A 26704-nucleotide genomic window follows, 5' to 3' on the forward strand; every position below is an offset into this window, starting at 1 on the left:
AAAAGGACTCGATGGACAGTGACAGAGGCAGAGCTTGACCTGCAGGTAGAGCTAGCTGTGCAGTGACTGTTGGTCTCGAGTCTTCGCTGATCTTCACTTTGCTGACAGAGGCACAGGCAAGAACGTCTCCTGGCATTCCTGTTAGTCCGGGTCCGTCCTGCTGACTCGCGTTGATTAGGCCGAGGCCTGGCTGTCTCTGCTAGGTCATGCCACTGCTGCTGATTCGTGTTCACTATCAGGACACTGCTGCTATATCTGTGAAGTGTTGTGAGTGGAACAGGCTGCTGCCAATGCCGATCTGTGAGGCGAACTGAAGATTTCCTGGCAACACAGACGGGAGTTGCTCCAAAGAACTTTTCTAAACAGGTCTGCTTCCCTGTATCATTTCTTTCCCACTACCTCTGGTGGGTGGTGGGCTAGAAGGGAGGTTAAAGCATTTAAGAACCATCACTAAAAAGTAGACTTTGAAAAACTTAAAGCTACAAGTGGCACTATTCTTAAATAGCATATATATATAATATCTATATATATCTATTTATATTTATATATATATCACATGTGGGAGCTCATTTTTCTCATCTTTCCTCTGTGAGTATGTCTGTGTGTGAGTGTGTGCAAGTATGTGAACGTGTATGTATGTGTTGGTTGGTCTTGAGGCTTGAACTCAGAACCTCATACAAGCTAAGCACACAGCTAAGCCCAGAGCTCTGTCTCCGGCCGGACCTTTCCTGCTTGAAAGAGCAACAGTCACTAGACCTAACCTCCGTGCTCTCAAAATAATTTGTTCACACTCGGGCTGGCACGCTGTACACAGTAAATCTTTGTTGAGTAGATGAATGCTCCTTTATCCTAGAACTTATAACGTGATTTTTGTCTTCTGTTTTCATGTGCGAACTTTGTGTCTCAGATTGTGAGTTCTTACAAGCCGAGGGTTCCGCCTTCCTTATGGTTGCTGGCGGATCTCATGCAGAGCTTTGTACAGTGTAGGTGTCGAGATGTTCAGCGGAGGGAATGGATTTCATTTATTATTATTGTGTGCATACAATATGTGTGTGTGTGTGTGTGTGTGTGAGAGAGAGAGAGAGAGAGAGAGAGAGAGAGAATTGGTTCCCTCTTTCCACCTAGGTTCCATGGGTGAGTGGGGGAGTCACTCTTAGGTTGTGCGTTACATTTTCCCCTAACATCCTGAGTCTTCTTGGGTGACAGCAATCCTTACATTCTTCACTCTCCCTTCTCTATCACTGACATCACGAACTGTGGTATCTCCAGCTTAGAGGAGCCGCTTTAGTCTCTTGCTTTGGTTGTTCTTTTAGGGAAGTGGACAGGGAGACTCACTTTCATTTTCTTCTTCCTCTCAATATTCCTCCCCTCCCCCCAACCGCGTCGGAAACCAGGCGGACAGTCCATTTCTTGTCACTGGTTTCTAATGGGCCCGAGTGCTTCTGCAGGCATCCTTGTCTGTTTGCTCTGGCTAACACGCTCCCCTTGCGCGGATGGTGGCTCAGGGTCCGGGGAGCCACACAGACACCGTGGGGGCCCTGCCCTGAGCTCTCTCACGGAGCTGAGATGAGCTGGCCTGTAGCATGGACATGAGACAAGTGGCCTGTCTCACGGTGGCCCTGTGGATAGCAACCTGACAGCTATTAGGGCTCAGTTACGAACTTGAGTGGGCAGAACCCAGCCAGCTGCCTCGGGCATTTTCCTTTGCGAGATCTCCAAGCAGGCATTGGATTTATCACATGTACGCACACGGGAGGATCCCCAGTATAGCGTTCCTGATTTCTAATATTCTTTCACTCTTTCTTTCTTGGCTGTCTGCCCCACCACCGCCACCACGAGACAAGGGTCTCATGTAGCCCGAGCTGGCTTCCAACTCACTATGTAGCGGAGGATTGCCTTGGGCTTCTGAGCCACTGCTCTTGGCTCCACACTACCCAGCTTGACGCAGTGCTGGGCTTCACACATACTAGGTGAGAACTCTACCAACTGAGCTAAGTCCTCGGCCCAGTCCTCTGGTCCTCTGCTTCAACAAAATCATTTCCTCTCAACCACTGTTGCCCTGGCTGCCAGGGAGGGGCCCTGATACAGGTTGAGGGACGGGCGGGTGTGGTTTTTAACTTTTCTTGATAGATAGCCTGAGCTTATCAAGGAACAGAATCAGCCACCTCTCTACTATGAAGGGGTTTTGTTTTTGTTTGTTGTTTTGGGGATTGTTGTTGTCCATACGGATTTCCCTGGCCATCCTGGAACTTACTAGGTTGACCAGGCTAGCCTCGAACTCAAATGCACCTGCTTCTGCTCCTAAGGGCTAGAATTTAAGGCCTAATTCCACCACCACAAAGCTAGTATGGATGAAATTTTTTTCAGAGGCTTTGGACATTGCCTTAAGCACTGCTGCTCCGTGACTGCAAAACTGGTTGGGCTCAAAGCAGAGATAGCCCCTGCCACCTTCTCCTGGGGATCCGCAGCATGTGGCGCTGCCCGGTGGAGACTAGCCCTCTAGTGTTTCACCTTCATCCTTTTCCTACTCAATAGCCAGGTACCACGAGCGAGCCAGGCTGGCTCTTCAGTGTCCGCTTTGACGGGCTGCAAGGTGCAGCCGTCCGAGGCCAGGCAGCCATGGTTACCACTGGCAACGGCTCCTTCCAGGTGTTCCAGCGTTGAGCTCCAACACCATAAACTCTATGGAAAAAGCATGTGGGTTCCAGAGCGAATGCCTGATTTCCCTTGGATAGGTCTGATTTCTTTCCTGTTCTCCCTTAAATGGGGCACGAGGGTGGCCCAAAAGCACATTCCAGAAAGGGCTGGGAAGATAGCTCAGTGGTAGATGCAAAGGCCTGGGTTCAGTCCCCAGACCTATAAAACCAAACTGAAGCTTGCTGTAAGCATTCCCAACCAAAAGGAGCTGGTTTGCTTTCTGGCTCTTGTTCTGACCGTCATTGTGTATACATTCTAAATTCCTAGCCTCCAACTAGGCAAGTTTACAAGCTCTTGTTAGTACCATGGAAGTCTCCTGCTCAGAATGTTTTTCTGATGAAAGTAGAACTTTCTTTATTTCAAAAGATTTCAGAAAGACTTTGGTTCTCTCTGTTCCAAAGGTTTCTCTCCCTGCTCTCCCACTGGAGCGCAGCCAGATGCCGTCTCTCCACAGCGTTGAAGAACTGCCCTTTCGTTTGACTCCGTGCTAGCGGTTATTAATTTTAGGTGTGGGACTATGGGCCGCAGTTATGGTATTGTTTACGCTCCTTCTGTGACTTGTGTGTTTATCAGAACAGGCGCTGAATGGCTTTCGCCCTTCTTCCTGGGGCTCACTGGTGGTTTTGTGCTATCTCAGTTCCCAAGCCGTTAGCAGGCCCACACTGCTTCCTTTGTGCTGCGCCAGATCGCAGTGTTCCAAGGCCCGGTTTCTTCCACCAACACGGCCGCCTGCCAACCATTCTTGCTAGGCTAGGAAGTGAACCACTGATCCTAGAGATTAGCAAACAAAATAAGGGGATGCTGGGTCCCCAGGGAGCACTGCACTTAGCTCCACCACAGGTACTAGCTTTGCTCCAGTGGCCTCGCCTCTGCTCCCGGGTAGAATAACCAGGTTTATGGGGTGGCTAGATTTGTCTTGGCCAAAGTGGCTCATGGCTTGACCCTTGGAGTCAAAGATGCGGGATGGGGGTATTGATCCCTGAGATTCCGGTTTTAATTTGGCCTGGCCCGCCTCATTAGCTGTTTCTTAATTAACAGCCACACCTTGTTTACTCTCTAAGTGCTTTCATTTAAGATAGTGGTTCTCAAGTTGGTGATTGTATCTGAATCACGCAGAGAATCTGTTAAAACACGTACCTGAGTTTCCGATTCAGTAGGATTGGGATGAGGCTGGCACAGTCGCTTCTTCCGAGTTCTTAGATGATGCAGACTTTGCTGGTTTGAAACAACACCTTAAATACCACTGGCCGGGCCGAGGGGTGGTAGAGTACCCGGGAAATCACTCAGTCTACAAGCATAAGGACCAGAGTTCGGATCCCCTGCACCCGTATAAAAAACTGCATGTAGGCATCGTCCCAGTACTGGGATGGGGAGAAAGAAGGATCCTGGGCTTGATGACCAGAGAGTCCAGCAGAATCAGTGAACCCTACATTTAATGAGAGTGCCTGTCTCCGAAATGTGAGGTGGGGCTGCCAAGGTGGCTCAGGGGTTACATGGACCGGCCACCCACCCTGACCCGCCACCTACCCTGACCCACCAACTCTTACAAGATGTTTTTAACCTCCACATGCATGTCATGGGGTGCAGGTATATCCCCACCAACACACACAAAAGAAATACATGTAATGAAAATTTTTAAAAAATGGTAGGGTGGAGAGCAACCAAGAAAGTCGCCCTGACATTGGCTTCTGAATGCTCGTGCTATAGGTGTGCACACACCTGTACATATACCCACCGCACATACACAGGAACATGTGCATGTGCACAGCACACGGACAGCCACTGGGTAAGACATCCCTGGTGGTACATGTCTGTGACACTGATAGTTAGGATACAGAAGCAGGGGCACCGCTGTAAACTCAAGGCCAGTGTGATCTACACATCCAGTTCCAGGCCAGCTAGGACTACATAGCTCAAAAACAAGAGAAAAGAAAAAGGACAAGGATAAGCATACATCAGAGACCCTACTGGGTAAGAGCTGCGTTGGGTGGCTCTGTACAGTTCTGTGAGGCTCGAAGCCATTCTCCAGGGAGACCTCATTTTACTTTTCCTCTCCTTGCTCTTGCTGTTGCCATGGTGATCCTCCCTCCAAACACTAGCTGAGTCTCTGGTTGTCATCAGTTGTCACCTATGGTGCCAGCCTTGCAGGACCCATCTCTGGAGGTTCTGCAGCCGGGCTCAACAATACTGCTGATTCCTGACGCGGAGTTGGAGTTAGAAGAACTGCTAGGAAGCAAACCCCTGATGCTACGTGTCCTGTGTGTTTGTGAAAAACAGAGGAAGCTCAAGGGCACGGAGAGATATGCTTTGTTCTCATTGGTCAGTAAATTTCCCCAGACCATTCACACACTGTTCCCAGTGCTGGGAAGAAAATTCCTAAACTGCAGTGTGCATTTTTTTTTAAAGATTTATTTCTTTATTCATTTTATGTATATGAGTACACTGTATCTGTCTTCAGACACACCAGAAGAAGGCATCCTATCCCATTACAGATGGCTGTGAGCCACCATGTGGTTGCTGGGAATTGAACTCAGGACCTCTGGAAGAGCAGTCAGTGCCCTTAACCACTGAGCCATCCCTCCAGCCCTGCTGCTCGCTTTCTTTACCAGGAAAAACAGAAGGCAAGATGCTGGCAATCTGTACTCTTTCTTCTTATATAACAACATAATTTAACTTTTCCTATGACTTTAGTTTAAAAAAAAAACCCTTAAATTGCATTTTATGTGTATGAGTGTCTCGCCTGCACGTATGTCTGTGTGCCATGTGTGTGCCTGGAGCCCTCAGAGGCCAGAAGAGGGCATCAGATCCTCTGGGACTGGAGTTGTAGTTGATTGTTAGGCTATAAGTAGCCTTAGCCTCTGAGGCATCTCTCTGGCCCTGGGTGGCCTCTGCCTGGAGCTGTGGTTTGACGTTATCTTTTCTATGATAATAGACTGTGTACAAAGGACTCCACACTATGCTATGTTGTTTATAGGAAACATTAAATAGGGTCTTAAATTGATGATTTTATTTTTCATACTAGGTTTTGGGAGATTTTTTTTTAAAGAAAAATTTCTGTCCTCACTAATGTTGCATGCCTCCCCACCAGATAATCAAACTAGAAACTTTATTATTATTATCATTATTTTCTTCCTACAAAGACTTCAGATCCAATATTCTTTTACATATGTTTTATGTAAAACATTTTAACATACATTTTAAAAATGACCTAAAATAACCTATAGGGAAAATCTAGTTAAGATAGAGCAAACAACAGAGATAACTGCATATTTATTATCATGATACAATTTATAATAATCAAGTTATGCAATCAGCCTTGGGCCTACCAATAGTGAATGCACGAAGAAAATATAGTGTATGTGCACTGGATTGTTATTTAGCCATAAAAAAACAAAATCTCATTGCTTGCTGAAAACTGTCTAGAACTGGAGATCACCACATCAAGCAAAACAAGCTAAAATCAAACATCGCATGGTTTTGTTTGTTGTTTGAGATAGGGCTTCATAGAGCCCAGGCTGGCCTTGAACTGGGTGGAGTTCACTATGTAGCAGAGCATGGTATTAAACACTTGAACCACCTGCCCTGGTATTTCAAGACTTTCCCACCAAGCCAAGTCAACAAAATGTCTTTCATAAGCAGAACATTGCTTTTGTTGTTGTTGTTGTTGTTGGCTTTTTGTTTTTTTTTGTTTTGTTTTTTTTTGTTTCTTTTTGTTGTTTTTTTTTTTTTTTTTAAAGAAAGGTATTAAAATAGAAGGGGAACTATTTGAAAGGAAGATGGGGACCAGAGCAAAAAAGAGTCATAAGTAAATGTGATTAATGTACATTATAAGCATTAGGAAAATGTCACAATGAAGCCCGTTGTTTTGTACAGTTAATCTACACAGATAAAAAGCAGAAAATAATGATTGATCTGCAATGACAGGCAAATTACAGATGCTTTTTGACTTCTGATGGGGTTACATTCTGATAAAGCCATTGCAAGCCGAGGACATGGTAACTGGAAAATACACCCATGCCTAACCTACAGACATCCGACTCTGCAAGGTAGCATGCCCAGACTTGCCAGTGGGTGTTCGCCTTCGGAATCGCTGGGCAGACCGGGAGCCATAGCTTCCTGCCCCTGCCCACCATTGTGAGAGTGTTATACTTCCTATTCAAGGCTGGGGGCTGGGAGATCAAAACTGGAAAGTGAGGTGTCTACTGACTGCAAACTTTTTTATAATCATACAACTGAAAAATTTGAAGGTAGGGTCTGTCTGCATAAGCATTTGATATGGGAAAAAGTGCTAGCAGTCCCTTCGTGGGTGCCATTTGTGTTTTAATGTACCTCACCATTAGATGGCACTATAGTAATAGGCATAACAGCTCCTTGACAGAGGCCTGGTCTTTTCCCTTCAAATAAGTTCAGTAAGTTCTAAATTGGCCCTTGTCAGCCCAGCAAAAATTTGCTTCTGGAACTTCTGCGGTAAGACTCCATAGCAAGTCAGATGGAGTGAATTCTAGAAACAGACTTTTTCTTCTTATTTTTTAAAAGATAGTAAAAATAAATAGTTACATATATGTACGTGGGCGTCTATGTCTGGAGTGTAGGTGGCCACTGAAGGCCTTGGATCCCCTGAAGCTGCAGTTGCACGTGGTCAGGAGCTGCCTTATGTGGGTGCTGAGATCCTGACTTGGGTTCTTTGCAAGAGCAGTATACACCTTAAACCACAGACCCCTGCCTTTCTCCTTCCCTCTCTTCCCCTCCCCCTCCCCCTTCTTTCCCTCATTCCCTTCCTGCCTCCCTCCTTCCTCTTCTTCCTCCTCCTTGCTGGGAAGAGAACTCAGGGCCTCATGCATGTCAGGCAGTTTTACCCATCTACTGGATGCAGTTGCACCCCAGAACTTGACTTCTGACTTTGGGATGCACTGTGACCGTCCAGACTTGGGTTGACAATCATGTAAGCCCAAGAATGCTTAGACAGGCTGGGAGGCATCAGGAGACATCTTAGCGTGGCTCCTGGCTTTGCTACTCTTCTAAATGTGAATGAAAGAATGATAATTAATTAGTTTATGATTTATTTTTTTGAGATAGAGTTTCACTATATAGTCTGGGTGTCTGTGAACTCAGGGCCTCCTGTCTTTGCCGGTGAATTACAGTCCTGTACCACCATCCCCTGCTAAAAATATATACTTTGTTGCCATCTATTGAGAGGGCTCCTGTTTATCCAACATCCAAATGCTATACATTTCTTCCCACTAGTGTATAATTTCCATCCTGTGTTAATTCTTTCATAAATAGATGGGTATTATTTATTTGTTTGTTTGTTTATTTATTTATTTATTTCTAGCAGAGCTAGTGAATGGCAACTTCTCACATTTCGGATGTGGGAAAGACAAAAAAACCAAAAAAAGGGTCTGCTCTGGTCCAGACCTTCCTCAGTTTCAAGCCACCTGCCCTTTGATGTTCCTGACTTGTTTCCTACAGTGAGTCACAAGGTGTCCTCGGCAGGGATTCTGGGTCCCTAGAGGACATGGGAAAACTGGGTCAAGGGAATACGCATGGCCGTTTAAAGGTTTTTCAAGAATGGCACGTTTGCTTTAATTTCTCACATAATTGAAAGGCTCCGACGGTATTAGAAAGTTAATGGGGCTGAACGTGGGGCCGTAGAAATAGAAACAAATCCAGCCAGACCTACTTTCAGACAAGAAAATGAGTCCAAGAAGAGGGCACCAGTGAAACAGAGAGAACCGAGTGGGTTTGATTTAGAAATGTTTCCTGGCCTAGGAACCAAGGTTGCAGCCTCTCAGGGGGCTTTGAGGGACCTAGGCCTGCTGGGAGTTCAGGAGCGCCACATGTCACCTATGGGCTTACTGCCTGTTGACAAAGGGCGGCTCAGTTGGATGACAGGATTCACTGTTAGCCTGTCCCATTCGGGGACCATGTCATTACCACAGCTGGGAGCTGGCTCTCTATTCTGTGCTGGGCTGTGTCCATCCTGCCTTGTCCTCCTAGACTGGCACATTCCGTGACAGTGGCAAAATTGTCAAGGCAAACGAGCAAAAACTTTGCCTGTATGCCCACCGTGGACCTACAGCAAAGGACCTCCTAGCTCTTCCAACCTTCAGAACAGTGTCCACTGCCATGGGTGGCTACTGAGACCACCCCTCTCTGTTTCTTTCTTATGAAGTAGTTGGGCCATCACAGAATCTGTCACCTTCACTGGCTAGTGATCCGTGGGTAACCATGGGGCCACTGACATCCCACTGCTTGTGGGGCTGGAGATTTGGGTGCTCTGGAGGGAGGATACCTACTTGCTTTTGGACACTGGGAAAGACTAGTGGGAGATGAGGCTTCTCTAGGCCCCAGAGTGGGACAGCCATCCCTAAGAAGGTTTCTCCCTATCACTCGGTCCGTCTCTGAATCCCAGACATGTTCCCTCCCTACATCTGTTGAGAAATTGCATTCCTGGAGAATTGGTGCTTCTCAAGACGCTGGGAAATCTGCTAAGTTTCCTTTCAGTCATACCCAGGGTGGCCACTGCAGGGACCTCCCTAAGTGAAAAGAGCATCACTCAAACACTCTTCATTGTGGCTTTCCCAGGGGCCCTTGTTTTCTAGCCATGGGCCACGATAAAACCATGTATGGGAGTAGTTAACAAATTTATTGTAGGTAAAACGCCAATAAATGTTAGCGTTGGGTGGGGAAGGTGGGAGAGATCAGTAATGTGCTGCCTTTGCTTCTTTCCATGGTGTGAGTCTCTGGGGTCTGGGACTTTCATTTGGGGGAACTTCCCAGAAGGCTGTGCAGCCTTGGGAGGGAGCTGATGAAGAGGAAATGGGATTGTATTTGTGAAAGCATTGGGCTTCCACCAGAGTGAGGTTCAGTGAGCGGAGTCCTCCTGGCATAGACAGGTTAAGAGAGCGTCTCCATGCTCCAAGTGGAGTCTGCGAAGCAAGCTGGGGAGATAACCTGCCTCCCGGCTCTGTCCTTTCCTCTAGACTGGTAAGGGAAGTGCTGGGAACTAACCTGAGAATAAATATTGCCACAATTAGGGATACTTGGCCCAAGACACCTAATTTCTGAAATGGGAGTATGCTTTGAGATTAGAGATATCCACATAGGATTGGGGATAGAGTGTTGTGATCATAAAAAGAGAAAGAGGTGTGGGAATATGGTATATGGTGGTGTGGGGGAAGGGCGTGTCTCAGCAGGCCCATGCTGAGGCATCCCTTCTCCCTGAGGGACCAGACACACACCAGTATAGTATAGAATAGAGTTTATTTAGGGTATGGGAGGGAAGTTAAGGGGGTAGTAGAGGCAGAGAAAGGCAGAGAGAGGGAGAGAGTAGAGAAGCAGAGGCCGGCCATGACCACATGGAGAGAGGGGGGAGGTGAGGAGAGCCCAAGAGGGGGCAAGAGAGAAGCTGAGTGTGAGAGAATAAGAGATGTAAGAGAGAGAGGAGGGGCTGAGCAGACCCTTTTATAGTAGGCCAGGCCTACTGGGCTGTTGCCAGGTAACTGTGGGGAGGGGCATACTTGGCTGTTGCCAGGTAACTGTGGGGTGAAGCTTAGACAGAATCCTAACATAGAGGTCAGTGGTAAAGCCTTGCCCAAAGCTCCGGATTCCATCTTTAGAGCCACTATAAAAACACATGTATGCATATATGTATAAATTAAATGCCAATGCAATGATCTGAAACCTCACAGTGAATAAGAAAATTCTTAAGTCCTTGGAGGGTTTTATTTCCTTAATTTTATGTGCATGAATGTTTTGTCTGCATGTATGTATATGCACCCTATGCCTACTGCCTGGGGAGAATAGAAGAGGGTATCAGACTCCTGGAGAGTTGTGAAGGATATGAGGGTGATGGTAACTGAACCCTGGTCCTCTGCAAAAACAGGTACTCTTAACTGCTGAGCCATCTTTCCAGGCCCTGGAGTTCTTAGAGCTAAATTATGTTCACCACCACCACCACCACCTTCAACATCATCATCATCATCATCATCATCATCATCATCATCATCATCATCATCGTGTTTGAGATCACAGGCCAGGCTTTAGAAGCTGGTTCTTACCTTCTACCATAGGATCAGGTCATCAGGCAAACAGCTATTTTGCCTCAAGTTTTAAAGTGAAGAACTTTCCTCATAGCTAGTTCTCAAAGGAGCAGTGGGTGATAAGATACACTTGTTTGGGCTACATTCAATGAGTGAGGTTGGGTCAAAGGTGGATTTGGTGGTTGGTGGTAGTTGATGTCCCTTCCAGGACCAGCCCCATCTGAACAGCTCCTTGCCTTGGGCCCAGAGGGAGGGAGCAGAGGCACCTGGAAAGTGGTGCCAGCCCTGTGGATGCCATCTTTTAATGAGACACATTTACAGACAGTGACTTCTCTTCTGTAACCTGTACAGAACTCTCCCTGGCCCTCCTGTGACTCACAAAGGCTGGGAATTTCCTCCAAGTCTTGAGAACCCTATTCTGACATCTACCACACCAACCAAATTTCACCCTGTGGTATTTTGGAAAGAACAATGATGAGTCAGGAGAATCAACAGGAGATAGAGCCTGAAGGCAGATAATGGCTCCAGTCTGGAGCATTGGGGGGGAGGGGTGTCTTCCATCTGTGTCCCCCCCCCCCCCAAGGAGTCTTGATGAAAGATGTTAATGAAGACTGAATTAAAGTCCAGGGTCCTTATATGGTTCAGCTGTCAGACTCTTTGCCTTTGCCACTCTTCAGACAATGTGATGTTTGCAGTGGTGTGTGTGTGTGTCCGTTTTGTTTTTCCATGCCCAGCCGTCAGCACCTCAGGCTACAGCTGGTGTTGATGGAGCAGAAACGCTGAGTCACTGGCTGCTCAGCGACTCTCTTACATCACGCTATTGTCCTTTCTGTTAGGCCTTTGGGGACTCTGTTTTTGTTTTGTTTTGTGTTTGCCTGGGGCCTGGCCCTGCTAGGAAATCAGGGTGTAAAAAAACCAGAGGCTGCCAGACTCCTGAGCCAGCCACTCCAGCGGGGCTGCAGGTCACTGTGGGTTCTTTGAGAGCACCCTGCAGCCCATCAGTTGCCAGTGGCTCTTCCTCCAGGGATGGGCTTTGTGAAGTTTGCTCAATCTAAGTTGTCATGTTGATTGATGTCATTATAAAAATCTTGGGTTTTTGTTTTTTTTGTTTGTTTTGTTTTGTTTTGTTTGAGCCGGAGTCTCATGTAGCCCAGGCTGGCCTTGAACTGGATTTAGCTCAAAGAATGACTCTGAACTCCTCAACCTCCTGCCCTTACTGTAGCTCAAGAGCCGGGATTGCAAGTGTGAACCACTATGCCCAGCCACCATTTCCATGTGCAGTATTTTATTTCTTCCCGTGTATCAATTGATACACATATGCATTTATATAATTGGGTCCATATTATGTATTTTATTAAATGAAAATGTACTTATATTATTAAGCTGTGTTTTAGAAGTGCTATAAGTTAGTATGGTATGCACAAAAATAATAAATATAATTATGTTTTTGGGTCTCTTTTGTTAGTATCTCGTGTGTGTGTGTGTGTGTGTGTGTGTTCGAGTTACTGAATTGAACCTAGGACCTTGTGCATGCTAGGGAAGTACTCTACCATTGAACCTGAAGGGGAGGCTTAAAAAGGGAGGATGGGGGTTAGGGGAGTGTGGCACGGCGGCGGTGTGGGGGAAGGGGGTGCCCAGGCAGGCCCCCTGTCCAGGCACTTCTTCTCCCTGAGGGACCACACACACACACACACACAGGCACGGTATAGAATAGTTTATTCAGAGTAGGGGATGGGAGTTAGTGGTAGAGAAAGGGAGAGAGAGAAAGAGAGAGAGAGAGAGAGAGAGAGAGAGAGAGAGAGAGAGAGAGAGAGAGAGAGAGAGAGAAGTGGAATGGAGGCCGGCCATGACCACGTGAAGTGGGGGGGGGGGGAGAGCCCAAGGGACAGAGAGGTGAGAGTATGTGGGAGAGTGGAGAGCAAAGAGGGAGAGGAGGGGCAAGTAGCCCCTTTTATAGTGGGCCAGATCTATGAGGTAGGGCATACCTGACTATTGCCAGGTAGGTGTGGGGTGGAGCTTAGACAGAATACCAACAGAATCAAATCCCCAACCCTGCCACTATCCCTTGCTAGGTTATTTTCTTCCCTCTGTCTTATCCAGGGTTTTTTTTTGTCAAAACACCATGACCAAAAATCAACCCAAGAAGAAAGGGTTTATTGGGCTTACATTTCCATATCAAAAGCCATCACTGAAGGACCCCAGGACAGGAAATCAAACAGGGAAAGAACTTGGAGTCAGGAGCTAATGCTGCTCTTGACCATGGAGGAGATATTGCTTATTGACTTGCTTCACATGGCTTCCTCAGCCTGCTTTCTTATAGAACCCAGGGCTACTAGCCCAGGGATGGCCCCACCCACAATGGGTGGGGCCTTCCTCATCAATCACTAATTAGGAAAATGCTCTACAGACTTGCCTACAGGCCAATCTTAGGAGGCATTTTCTCAATCGAGGTCTCCTCCCCTCAGACGACTATACTTTGTGTCAAGTTGACATAAATGTAGCCAGTATACCTTCCTCTCACCTCTGTGATGTACCAGACACATATTTCCCCTTCAGATAACCATCTCACATCGGCTCCTGGTCCTTCAGTACCATGGCAACTCTTAAGCTTTATCTATCTGGACCAGTGGTTTCCAAACTTCAGTAAAACTTATCAAGAGATCGCTGGGCCTCTTCCTGATAGCGCTGGGTTGGTGAGGCAAGATTCCAAGCAACATCGCCATGTTGGTCATCATGGAGAACTCTGGTGCAGAGGAAAGATGAGCAGTTTGATCACCGGAAACCCTCCTCCAATATCCCTTCCTTCCAGTTCATTGTCTTGAATTTAACTTGACTCCAAAATTTTCCACGGGAGTCAAAGCTTATTCTGACTCCTTGTTCATTTTTACAAAAGGCTAGATGTTCTCGTAGGGTTGGGCATATAGCTCAGTACTACATGCGTAGCATTTAAAGGACCTCGGGTTCCATTCTCAGCACCCCAAATCAAATAAGTAGAATAAAATAATAGAAATAAATTTCTTTTTTGTTTGTTTTTTTTTTTTTTTTTTTTTTTGAGACAGGGATTCTCTGTGCAGCTCCGGCTGTCCTGGAATTCACTCTGTAGACCAGGCTGGTCTTGAACTCAGAAATCTGCCTGCCTCTGTCTCCCAGAGTGCTGGGATTAAAGGCATGTGCCACCACCAGCCGGCTAGAAATAAAGTTCTTAATGAGGGGCTGAGCTTGAAAGGTTTCAGAGGAGGCTGCCAGGATCTGTGGGAAGAAGCCAGGGGGATTTGTCCCTAACTCACTACATCAGTGTCCCAGGGAGCTGGCTCAAGAGGAAACGCACACATGCCCAGACTATTTGCTAAAGGAAATGACATGTTATCCTTTCCCCCACATCTGGCAATTTCTGAGACAGTCAATCCCTGATGATGTCGCTGGCTCCTTGGAAGCTTGTATCTTCTTTCCCGAGGGAGGTGGGAGGAGAGCGAGTCAGAGAGGACAGAGTCTATTTTCGGTGGTCAGCCATGGGGATGCCTTGAGGAACGGTCAAAGGGTCACCAGCAATACAGTCCTATTCTGGGACAGAGACACAAACTTCCTTCCTGTCCAGCTCAGTCACGGTCTCTGTAAAGTTGAATCTTTCACAGAGGGCCTGGAAGGGTTTGAAAATGCTCCCCGGGGCTGGGGTGGCTGGATTCAGGAGAGAGGGACAGACAGAGGAGGCTTGTCAGTACGCTAAGTGTTGAAGCCGCTGCAAAGTTGAGACTATTGGAAGACTGAATGGCTGTCACAATGCGAGTAGTAGCACAAAGGTACTCGGCAGCATCTGGGTGTTGCTTTTCCTTTTCCTGTGGTGCCTGGGACAGAACAGGGCTTCTTATTTGCCAAGGGAGCTGAATCTACTTCTGAGCTGTACGTCAACCTAAATTAGCCGTTTTCTCGGTACTCAGGCAGCCTCACAGTGCGAAATGCAGTGTGAAGAAAGAACAGGAAAGAAGTGAATGGTGCGCTGCTCACGGCGCCAGAGGGCTGACCTCAGGTTAATGGACTTTGTAGACGTCCAGGTGAGATGCCCTGGAACTCGGCTGGAGGGATGCGTGTCACCTTAATGACCCCAACCAGCAACTGGAGCAAGGTTAAACCGAGCCCTGAGAAAAGAAAATCCTGCTCTCCTTAAATGAGCAGGGCGCCTCCTGGATTGGGGAGGGGGTGCCGAGGGGAGGATAGGGCACCCCTGCCTTTGCATCTAAGGGCGTTTGTTGCACCAGGCCTTTGCTTTGTTCCAGCCAGGCACACTGGTGAAGGCATCCTGGGAATTTGGCCTGCAAACAGAAAGGGCATTTCCTTGTGTGGATTTCCTGTTTAGGTCTGTGAAGAAACCCAAAGGCTGGCTGGGCTCATAAATCCTCTAGACGTTACTGGTGTGGACACTCCGGCTGGATGCCATGGGAACGCCGCTCAAAAATAGAAAAGAGAGAAGCACATTCACTCTCCGAGTGTCCGGTGGGCTTCAGGCTTCCGGTTTGCCAATCCGAGAGAGAGAGAGAGAGAGAGAGAGAGAGAGAGAGAGAGAGAGAGAGAGAGAGAGAGATTGTGATAGTTGTACTAGGGGAGGCAGAGGCGAGTGTGGGCGTCCCTCCAGCTTTGGCGACTCGGGTTCCAGTTCCCTCTTGAGGGTCATGGGGCAGCTCGGTCGGTCGTGGGAGGAACCTGAGATATGGAAGTTTCACCTGAAGTGAAAGGAAATGGCCCTACATGTATATCAGAAGGTAGCTTTGAACTCCGGTATTTCCCAGATTTTCCTAAGTACTTATCGTATTCCACGAACACCAGCCGCCAGCCGCCAGCCGCCAGCCTCAGCAGTCCTGTGTCGTCTTATGACTGGGTTTTGACCTAGCTAGGTGATGAATAGGACACTTGTTGAGGAGACATTGCCCATTTCAGGGATCCTCCCCACTTCCTGTTTTCCTCATTTTGTACATATATTCAGATAACAGTTAGGCTTTCAGAGTTGTTGGCTGGGAGAAAGAAGCCATATTTTCATGCTTACTCTGTGGCTGAATTCAGAAGCAGTCTCCCCTAAGTGACTGACCACATAATACAGTGGTTCTCAACCTTCCCAACACTGCGACCTTTTTATACAGTCCCTCATGTTGTGGTGACCCCCCAACTATAAAATTACTTTGGCTGTTACTTCATAACTATAATTTTGTTACTGTTTTGAGTTATAAATAGCTGATATGCAGGTCATCTGATATACAACCCCTGAGAAGAGCTAGTGCAACCCCAGAGGGGTTGTGCCCCACAGGTTGAGAACCCTGAGATAACATCTCTTGGTGGGCTAGGGGTGGGGGTGGACAGCGCTACAGTTTAGATTGTCAATGATCCTCAAAGGTCTATATGCTAAAAGCTTTCTCCCCAGTTTCTGGTGCTATTAGGAAGCAGTGAAAACTTCAAAACATGAGCATAGTCTGCGGAAATGAGGTCACTGGGGGTGTGGCTGGGGGTGTGGCTTGTGGGACCCTGACAACTCCCCTTTCTCTCTCTCCAGTTTTCTGGTCACCAGGTAATTAGAGGAACCCCAAGACTCTGGGGCTAACCAACCATGGAACCAAGCATGTTGAAACAAGGAACCAAAGTATTTTTTCCTTTTTTTTTTCCTTCTTAAATTGATTCATTTCAAGCATTTGTTACGGTGATGAAAAATTGCCTAGCATAGTTACAAGTGGAATTTCTCTTGGAAATGCATTGACCCCGTGAGGACCATCTCATGGTTTTGATGATACCATTTTCTTCATTTGTCTCATTTATCCTTGTTTGCACCCCTTAAAAACTTGTCATAACTATTATTTCGGGGTGGGAGGCATTCCATCGATACTAGGTGATATTGAACAAATCACCTTTAGTCTAGGAATATAGTGTTCTGGTAAATTAGTTAGATTTTCTACCTAAATGAGAGCAGGTCCACCATACAGCAAGGTTCCCCAAGACAAGCCAGTGATGGAACTCAGCAGCCATCTGTCTGTCCTCCGTCCCCTCAGGTGTGAGTCTGAGGTGTTGGTCTCAGAGGCAGCTCTCAACCCTCCTAATCCGCACCTCTTCAGTGTCCTTCCTCACCTTTGGTGACTCCCAGCCGTAAGATTATTTTTGTCGCTGCTTCATAACTGTAATTTTGCCACTGTTATGAATCATGGTGCAAACATTTTGTGTTTTCTGATGGTCTTAGGCGACCCCTGTGAAAGGGCCACTTGACACCCCCCAAAAGGGTCTTGACCCACAGGTTGAGAAATACAGGTCTCTGAGCTGCAGGCTGTCAAACCTATTCTCACAGATACAGCGAAGGGAGCTTGCCTCTAGGGCCCCGTTCTGTCATTTCACTTCGGATCTTACTTTTATGTGACTAAAATCCATCCCAGCTTCCCCCCTCACCCACGTTGATCTGGCTCCCCAGGAATAAGGTGGGCGGAAGCAGAAGAGCACAATAAGAAGTGCCAATCTCTCTGGGTGATTTGTCTTCCTTAGAGACAAACAAGGCGGCCCCGAAGCCCCCCACAGTCCTTACACTTGGGTCCACTACCCTCCTGTGTTCAGAAGCTGGGGCTGGCCGGGCAGTGGTAGCGCATGCCTTTAATCCCAGCACTTGGGAGGCAGAGGCAGGCAGTTTCTGAGTTCGAGGCCAGCCTGGTCTACAAAGTGAGTTAGTTCCAGGACAGCCAGGGCTACACAGAGAAACCCTGTCTCAAAAAAACAAAACAAAACAAAACAAAAAAACCCCAAACAAACAAACAAACAAACAAAAACAAATCCAAAAAAGCAAAAAAAAAAAGAAGCTGGGGCTGGTTGTGTGGTTTAATGGTGGAGGGCTTGCAGAGAGCACATGTTGAGGTCTGTCCCTGTCACTGCAAGGGACAGATCTGAAAGTACATGTGGGAAAGAAATATGTTTGGTGCTGGGCTATTGGTCAATGGTAGGATGCTTGCCTAACCTTTGCAAGGCCCTGGGTTTGAATCCCAGCACTGCCAAAGCAAAACAAAAATGAAAACTATGTTCAACTCTAATCAGCATGTCCCAAAGTTTCCTGATAAAGAAAAGCTCCCTTTATATTATATCCACGGTAGTCCTTTTTTTGTTTTGTTTGTTTCCCCCTACCCCAGACAGGGTTTCTCTGTGTAGTCCTAGCTGTCCATAGACCAGCCTGGCTTTGAACTCACAGAGATCTGCCTGCCTCTGCTTCCCGACTGCTGGGAATAAAGGCATGCGCCATCACTGCCCAGCTTAATTTTCACTTTTAAAGAAAAAGACGTTGAGTGATCAGGAGAAAGATCTGACCACAGGGATGCTGCCACCAGGGCAGTCACTGCTGGTCCACGGCCATCATGCTGCTGGTCCCTGGCACCCGGCACACCCATCACAAGGCTGCTGGACACACAGGTCATCTGACATAGCCATGACAGGTGAGTTCTGCCTCTGCATCATATCCCAGCAGGCCCTCTGACCAGCTGGGGCCCAGCGTTGTGCTGACTTCTGAGCTGCTGGGCAAGAGGAAAGCTCTGGGCCCTCTTTGCCTTCTGAAGTGGTAATGGGAATACCTTTCTGGGTATTCCTTGCAAAGAAGGACATTTACAGACCGGGTGGCCAAGAATAAACAGTGTGCATGTTTAGGTACAGCAGCCCCCCAATGCCTATACTCTCAGTGCCTTGTGGTCAAATACAATGAAAAAGTAAAATAAAGAGAATCCAGAAATAAACAATTCATATGTTCTAAGTAAATTTTATGATGACATTATATTCTGCTTCACTACTTGATATCATTGATATATATATATGAAGAGCAGCCAGCAGCCAGCCATATGACAAGGTAGGCTCCTTCAAAGGCAGACTCCCGTGTTAATGTGCCTTCAGAGTAGCCTTTCCTCTATTTTCAGCAAAGCCTCATGGTTCAAGCTGAGCATGCCCAGAGCTCTCTTGCCCATCGCTTTGATCTCCATGACTGTCAACAGAGCTTGCTTAGGAATGGAATGGACCAATCCCTACAAGTGCCTCTGTAGACCCTATTCCACACTCTCCTTGCCGGCTACAGGGATTTCATCTCTTGTTCACTTGGTTACATCTTAGTTCTGCTCATTTTGGCTTTGGGCTCACCACGATGTGAGTCCATCATGTTCGGCTCCACAAGAGTATGAAAAAGGAAAGGCAGGAGCTGAAGCGAACCAACCGTGCTCAGCAGAGAACCCACTCCAAAGGCTGACACACAGCGGGGCCTGCCTTCAGCCCCGGTTCCTGATGTGGGAAAGACGCCATTTTCACGTGGTTGGAAGAACTGACCTTGATTAATCACACGGAATTATAAACCAAGAATTGCTTTTTGTGTCCAGAACATCTAGAAGGCCAGATTGTTAGCCACGCTGATGGCTGACCAGGGGACATGAGGCAGTACCTGTGTTTGGAGAATTCTTTTTCTTCCTTTGATGAATGTACACTTTAGAGAGGGCCCTCCCTGTGAGTTCAGGGGATGGGAAAGGTGTGGACAATGTAAACATGACTTCCTTGCTGGGATCACATCTTTTGCTTGTAAAAGTTCAAACGTCCAGAGGCAGAGTCCAGAGAGCAAAAGATGAACTTCAAGGGCAAAGTTGGTGTTCCTGTAGCCCTTGCTGGATTCTCAGGTGCCACCTGTAGATGCAAGCCTCATCTGTGCCACTGCTGGGAGCTAGTAGGGCAGCCACTTAGAAGTGGAATCTTAGTTGTGGAACTGGGAGCCAAGATTACTGAGTGAAAATAAATCTCTTTGTTTTGGACTGAATTAGGATCCATTCACCTCAAGGTGAGGTAGAATTTGAAAACTTGTGGCCACTAGCTTTCCATAATCATCATTATAGTTTTTTTTTTTTTAAACAATGAGAAGCTTTGTTAATGCCAGTAAATGTGAAGTTTTCATGGTCGCTCGGGGCCTTTTGAGGATCATCAGTATATTCATAGAAGAGGGCTTTCCCCTCCCCCTTTCTCCCTCCCGCCCTTCCACAGTTTCACGATGCAGTCCAGGCTACTCTTCAAGTTACCATCCTCTTGTCTCAGCCTCCACAGTGGACCACACACCCAAAGTCTGAGCCCAGATAATGAGGTCCTTCTGTTAGGGGTCAGCATATGCTCCCCAGGAGTAAAAGCAAGAAAACTGATCAAGTCTATCTCTTGGCGTTGGATGTATTCCTAAAGGGTTGATATGGGATCTTGGTTTTTTTTTTTTTTTTAAGGAACACAATTTAGAAGCAGAAGATCAGTTGTCAAAGAAGAGCAGAAAGCACTGTACTGTGGTATGGCCCTGTGCACCGGGGCCTGAATCCCCCTGAATTTCACAGAAGGCTATTTCACAGCCTATTCAGACAAGGTTTAATGACTTATATGCCAGAATGCCCAGGCTATGACAACAGAAAAACTATTAAGAACTCAAGGCATCTCCTGGTCTTGAAGCCTACTGAGTCCTAGAATGCATGGCTCCTCTCCCGAGCTTTGTATCCTTGTAAGGAGATCTCCAGATGGAAAAGTCATTCGGTAAACTGAGGGATAACGGTGGGACCATTGTGCAGGGTCTTTTCTATACTACACAGGCTGTGGGGGACAGTTGGTAGGCAAAACAGAATGTTTTTAGTGTTGTTGCACCTTTGACTGTTACTAGCCTACGGGAAGAGGGCATATGACCTCAAGAAAAGTTATAAATTTAGGGTGAGAAGTTTGCCCTTTACCATCTAAGTAGACCCTTAACACAGTCCCAGTTAGCTAGAGCAGTATTTCTCAACCTGTGGGTCAAGATTCCCTGTGGATAGAACAGCCTTTTCACAGGGGTCACAGATCAGATACCCTGCATATCAGATATTTACACTACTAGTCATAACAGTAGCTCAAGGACATTTATGAAGTAGCACTGGAATAGCAACATGGGGATCACCACACGAGGAACTGTATTAAAGAGTCGTGGTGTCAGGAAGGTTGAGAACCATGGGCTAAAGGGATGCAGCACACAGACAGAAGGCAGCCAGTGGAAGCAATCAGGGGCACGGACAGTATGAATTTGGTCACAAGCTAAGGGCAGTCAGGGCTACAGGGAGCTGCAAAGAGCTAAAGGCTGCTGCCTGCTGGTACCTTGGTCTTGGCCTAGTGATGCAAAAGTGGTTTCAGACCTTTGAAGTTGCAGGGAATAAACTTGTTTTAAACACGTGTTATAGTGGTCATGACCGGTCAAGAAACGGATGAGATGAAGTGGAAATATTGTACCCATGGCAGGAAGTGAGCTGAGCTAAGCAGGCTGCTCCCTTCTTCCTCTTATTATTTTATTGATTTTTCAAGACAGGCTTTCTCTGTGTAGTCCTGGCCATCCTGAAACTCACTCTGCAAAACAGGCTGGACTTGAATCCAGAGATCTCCCTGCCTCTGCCCTCTGAATGCTGAGGTTAAAGAGGTGCACCACTACTGCCCTGCAGCTGCTGTTGCTTCTTCTTCTTCTTCTTCTTCTTCTTCTTCTTCTTCTTCTTCTTCTTCTTCTTCTTCTTCTTCTTCTTCTTCTTCTTCTTCTTCTTCTTCTTCTTCTTCTTCTTCTTTCCTTTTGTTGTTTTTGTTTTGTTTTAGATATTTTCTTTATTTACATTTCAAATGTTTTCCCCTTTCCTCCTTTCCCCTCCAAAAACCCCCTATCCTGGTACCCTGTCCCCCTGCTCACCAACCCACCAACACCTGTTCCCTGTCCTGGCATATCATTATACGGGGGCATTGAGCCTTCTCAGGACCAAGAGCCTTTCTTCCCTTTGATGTCCAACAAAACCATCTCTGCTGCATATACTGCTGGAGCCATGGGTCCCTCCATGTGTACTCTTTGGTTGGTATTTAGTCCCTGAAAGCTCTGGGGTACTGGCTGGTTCATATTAGTGTTCCTCCAATGGGGGCTGCAAACCCCTTCAGCTGCTTGGGTCCTTTTTCTACCTCCTCCATTGGGCATCCTATGCTCAGTCCAATGGTTGTCTGAGAGCATCCACCTCTGTATTCATCAGGCACTGGCAGAGCCTCTCAGGAGACAGCTATATCAGGCTCCTGTCAGCACGCACTTCTTGGCTTCCACAATAGTGGCTGGGTTTGATAACTGTACATGGGATGGATCCCCAGGTGGGGCAGTCCTTGGATGGCCTTTCAGTCTGTCTCTGCTCCAGAATTTGCCTCCCTTTTCCCCCTTCTAAGAAGGATCAAATTATCCACACTTTGGATTACTTCTTCTTGACCTTCACATGGTCTGTGAATTGTATCTTGGTTGTTCCCAGCTTCTGGGTTAATATCCACTTGTCAGTGAGTGCATACCATGTGTGTTCTTCTGTGATTGGGTTACCTCACTCAAGATGATATTTTCTAGTTCCATCCATTTGCTTAAGAATTTCATAAATTCATTGTTTTTTTCATGCATTTTTTATTCGATGTATTTTTTATTTACATTTCAAAATGATTTCCCCTTTTCTGGCCACCCCACTCCCGAAAGTCACATAAGCCCCCTTCCCTCCCCCTGTTCTCCCATCCACCCCTTCCCACTTCCCTGTTCTGGTTTTGCCCTATACTGATACACTGAGTCTTTCCAGAACCAGGGGCTACTCCTTCGTTCTTGTACCTCATTTGATGTGTGGATTGTTTTGGGTATTCCAGTTTTCTAGGCTAATATCCACTCATTAGTGAGTGCATACCATGACTGATCTTTTGAGACTGCAACCCTACATCAGATAGAGGGATAATATAAAATATAGACAAAGAACTAAAGAAGTTAGACCCCAGAAAACCAAATAACCCTATTAAAAATGGGGTACAGAGCTAAACAAAGAATTTTCACCGGAAGAACGTCAAATGGCTGAGAAGCATCTTAAAAAATGCTCAACTTCATTAGTCATTAGGGAAATGCAAATCAAAACAACCTTGAGATTTCACCTTACACCAGTCAGAATGGCTAAGATTAAAAATTCACAAGACAGCAGGTGTTGGAGAGGGTGTGGAGAAAGAGGAACATTCCTCCACTGCTGGTGGGGTTGCAAATTGGTACAACCACTCTGGAAATCAGTCTGGCGGTTCCTCAGAAAACTGGGTATGTCACTTCCAGAAGATCCAGCTATACCACTCCTGGGCATATACCCAGAGGATTCCCCAGCATGTAATAAGGACACATGTTCCACTATGTTCATAGCAGCCCTATTTATAATTGCCAGAAGCTGGAAAGAACCCAGGTATCCCTCAACAGAAGAGTGGATGCAAAAAATGTGGTATATCTACACAATGGAGTACTATTCAGCCATTAGAAACAGTGAATTCATGAAATTCTTAGGCAGATGGATGGAGCTAGAGAACAACAACTACCTCTTCTTCTTCTTCTTCTTCTTCTTCTTCTTCTTCTTCTTCTTCTTCTTCTTCTTCTTCTTCTTCTTCTTCTTCTTCTTCTTCTCCTTCTTCCCCTTCCCCTTCTCCTTCTTCTTCTTCTTTGTCGTCATCGTCATCATCTTCTTCTTCGTCATCGTCTTCTTCTTTCTCTTCTTCTTCGTCTTCTTTCATCGTCTTTTGTCTTCTTTCTTTCTTCTCCTTCTTCTTCTCTTCCTCCTTCTCTTCCTCCTCCTTCTCCTCCTCCTTCCCCTCCCTTCTCCTCTTTTTCCTCCTCCTCTTCCTCTTTCTTCTTCTTCTCCTTCTTTTATGAGACAGGATCTTATTCTGTAGCCTAGGCATCCAACTTGTAATCCTCCTGTCTCAGCCTCCAGAGCACTTGATGTGTACCATAGGGCCTGATCCTGAGAGAATTTTTTATTGTGTATTTATTTGTCTTCAACTCCAGGCCAATACATGTGTAGAAGAGAAAAAACAAAATAAAACAAAACAAAAACAACAAAACAAAACCACTTTCCAATGATATAGACTTTCTTACGGTGAGACAGGACCTGCAGTATGTGGCGACCTAACCTATATTATTATTATCTTTAAATGTGAATAAAATCAAATGGAAGCCCAAGCATCTGCATCCTACCCTTTTGTCTGTGGCTGACATTGTTTAAAAATTGCATTTATTTATTTATTTATGCATGGGTGTGGGCATGCATGCTGTGGCTCTTAGGTGGAGGTCAGAGGACAACGTGCAAAAGTTAACTTCTCTCCTTCTGCTACTTGGATCCAGACAGACATTTTATGAGGCTTGGAGGCAGGCACCTTCATCTGATGATCCTTCTCCTTAGCTCTCCACATGATTGTTTTTTGTTTTTGTTTTTGCTCTTGTTTTTAGACATAGTCTCTCCCTGAACTCTGAACTCCCTGATACAGTTAGAACAGCTGGCCAGCAAGCCCCCAGGGTCCTCCTGTCTCTGCTCAGAGTTGTGTGAGCTGCCACACTCCTGATTTACACATGGGTACTGGGAATTTGAACCCGGGGCTTCATTCTAGTGCTGCAAGCGCTTTGCCAACTGACCAAATCCCCAGCCCTGACAATAACATTTTAATACTTATGTCCTCAGCTCTCCTGCAGTTCCCAGGATACCAGAAGATGCCCCCCCACTTGGTTATGGACTGCAGTTTTTGAGTCTGATAGTTCTTGTAAACAAATCCAAATGAAAGGCTTGCCAAGGGCGGCCAGGCTCAGTTCTCTGACATGGGTCAGGGCATCACTGTGAAGCACAGAGCCTTAGGTTTTCTAGAATCACGGCCTCGGGAGTCATGGCCATTTGGGATTCCAAGGTTTGACTGTCGCTCCAAAAACACATTCTTCTGCGGGGCATCTTCCCACCATGGCATTCGCATCCAACTAGACAAAGAAGTGAAGGGGAGGCCATTCGAAACTTGGGCGTGGCACTATGTGCATGGTGAGCTGGGGCAGAGTGGCTAAAATAAATTCTTGTCATATAGGGATTTAAAAGAAAAGGCTATTTCCCTTCTCAACATAGACCGCTGGTAAGTTTTGTAGTGTTGCCATACCCTTAAAACATCAGGCACGTTAGCCACGTTATATTCAGCAGTAACTTAGGCAACAGCCACATATATAAACTACAGATGATGATCCTGTTGGTGACTCAATATAATTATATCCTTGCTCCTAAACCCCGTCTTTCTACACATCCAAAGCACAGGATAGACGCTGTGGGATTGCCCAGCACTTGGCGGGTCAGTAGGGAGCAGGCATCACTGGTGATTTCCAGCTCACGTATATAGGGAAAGCTTTTCCGGGAGCGATCTGTCGGCAGTAAGAGTCGCTGGAAAGGAAATGGCTGGAGCCCTAATTGAAAAGACAGGACTTCCTGTAGCAGCAACTCCCGGTCCCAGTGTTGGGGCGTATCGAACTCCAGGCATGCTTAGAGCAAGGGGACACGGAGGGCTCATTATCTCCATTTGTGGGTAAATAGGGAGGACTTGAGTACAAGATAACAGAATGAATCTACTTCAGCGGTGTATACTTTGGAGTCTACAGGGATATTCAGTGTGTCCTTTCTTCACAAAAAAGCATCTTTACAAGACGCCAGGGACACTGCAAACACAGCTCTATAAAGGAGGATCCGCAGCAGAATCTGAAATAAAGTGTGATCCTAGGAATTTGGTTTTTGGATAGTAGGTGTGATTCTAAGCCAGGGATGGTACTTGCCTAGGATGTGTGAGGTCCTGGATTTAATCCCCACCACCCCCAAGCAAATAAAGTAAAATACAATACAATAAAATATATAAAGGGAGCAGTTCTTCTGTATTGTTGAAAACTTATGGAGTTGTAAAGCCCAAGTTCAAGTACTATCTTTGACACTAGCTATGTGATTCTGAGAAAGTTTTGTGGGCGTTTTAGTTTCCTGTCTCTGGGGTTGGAATGCAATCTTGTCCACGCTTGCTTATTAAGCTTTGCCCCATTTAAGAAAGTTTATTAACCTCTCTGGATTTCACCCTTTTCTTTTTTTTTTAAATCTATTTTTATTTATTTAAAGATTTTTTTTTCTGAGACCAAGTCTCATATATCCTAGGCTGGCCTTGACCTCATTAGATAGCCAAGGATACCACTGAACTTTTGCCCATATAGGAGCTGGGATTATAGGTGTGCACATATCGTATCTGGTTTGTGGTGTGCTGCCAATCAAGCCTAGGGCTTCCTGCAAGCTAGGGAAGCAGTCTGCTGGTGGAGCTACATTGCAGTTCCTCCTTTTTATTTAAAATATTAAAAATGGATATACAGCATTGTATATATTCATGTGATGCTTTGCTGCATGTGTGCAGCAGGTAATGTGCAGGTGAGAGTAACGAGCTTTTCTTATTTCTCATTTCTGCATCAAGGAAATATACAATAGATTTTCTTCTACATTTTTGTTGTTGTTAATGTAGTTGTTGAGATTGAGTTTCACTCCGGAGCCCAGGCTGGCTTCAAACTTATAACAATTCTCCTGCCTCAGCTTCCCAACTGCTAGAATCACAAGTCTGAGCTGTCGCTTCTGGCTTTTCCTACCTCTTTTGGAATATAGAGTATGAGCACGGTCTGTAGGCACCTTGCTGAGTAACAGCGCTCCAGAACTTACTTAGCTTGTCTAACTTAGACTCACTGATCCGCCTTTTCTCATCTCATTATTTTCCTTGCCTATAGAATGGACACACACTTTCCTTTTTCAATGGATATGATGATAAAAGGATACCATGTGTGTAAACTTCTTTCTAAGTAGTAAATCACTATAAAAACAAGATGTATATTCTATATGCCAAATATATATTGTATTAGTCTGGGTTCTCTAGAGTCACAATATGGGTAGTCTCTATATAGTTAGGGAATTTGTTGATGACTTACAGTCTGTAGTCCAACTCTCCAACAATGGTCAGCAGCAGCTGTGGATGGAAGTCCAAGGACCTATCAGTTGCTCAGTCCCACAAGGCAAGCAGGCAAAGAAGACTGAGTCTTCCTTCTTCCAATGTCCTTATGCAGGTCTCCACCAGAGAGTGTGGCCCAGATTAAAGTTATGTGCCAC

General features: G+C 46.2%; 1 long non-coding RNA gene across 1 annotated transcript in view; it reads left to right on the top strand.

Annotated features, from left to right (window-relative positions):
• Positions 1-236: 236 nt before the first annotated feature.
• LOC127697587 (uncharacterized) overlaps positions 237-26704 on the top strand; it is a 59919-nt gene continuing 33451 nt past the window's right edge. The window contains exon 1 of the long non-coding RNA XR_007980487.1: positions 237-366. This is a non-coding gene — a long non-coding RNA (uncharacterized LOC127697587). The remainder of the gene's footprint in view (positions 367-26704) is intronic.

Source organism: Apodemus sylvaticus, chromosome 12, assembly GCF_947179515.1.
Source record: "Apodemus sylvaticus chromosome 12, mApoSyl1.1, whole genome shotgun sequence".
Lineage (NCBI taxonomy): Eukaryota > Metazoa > Chordata > Mammalia > Rodentia > Muridae > Apodemus > Apodemus sylvaticus.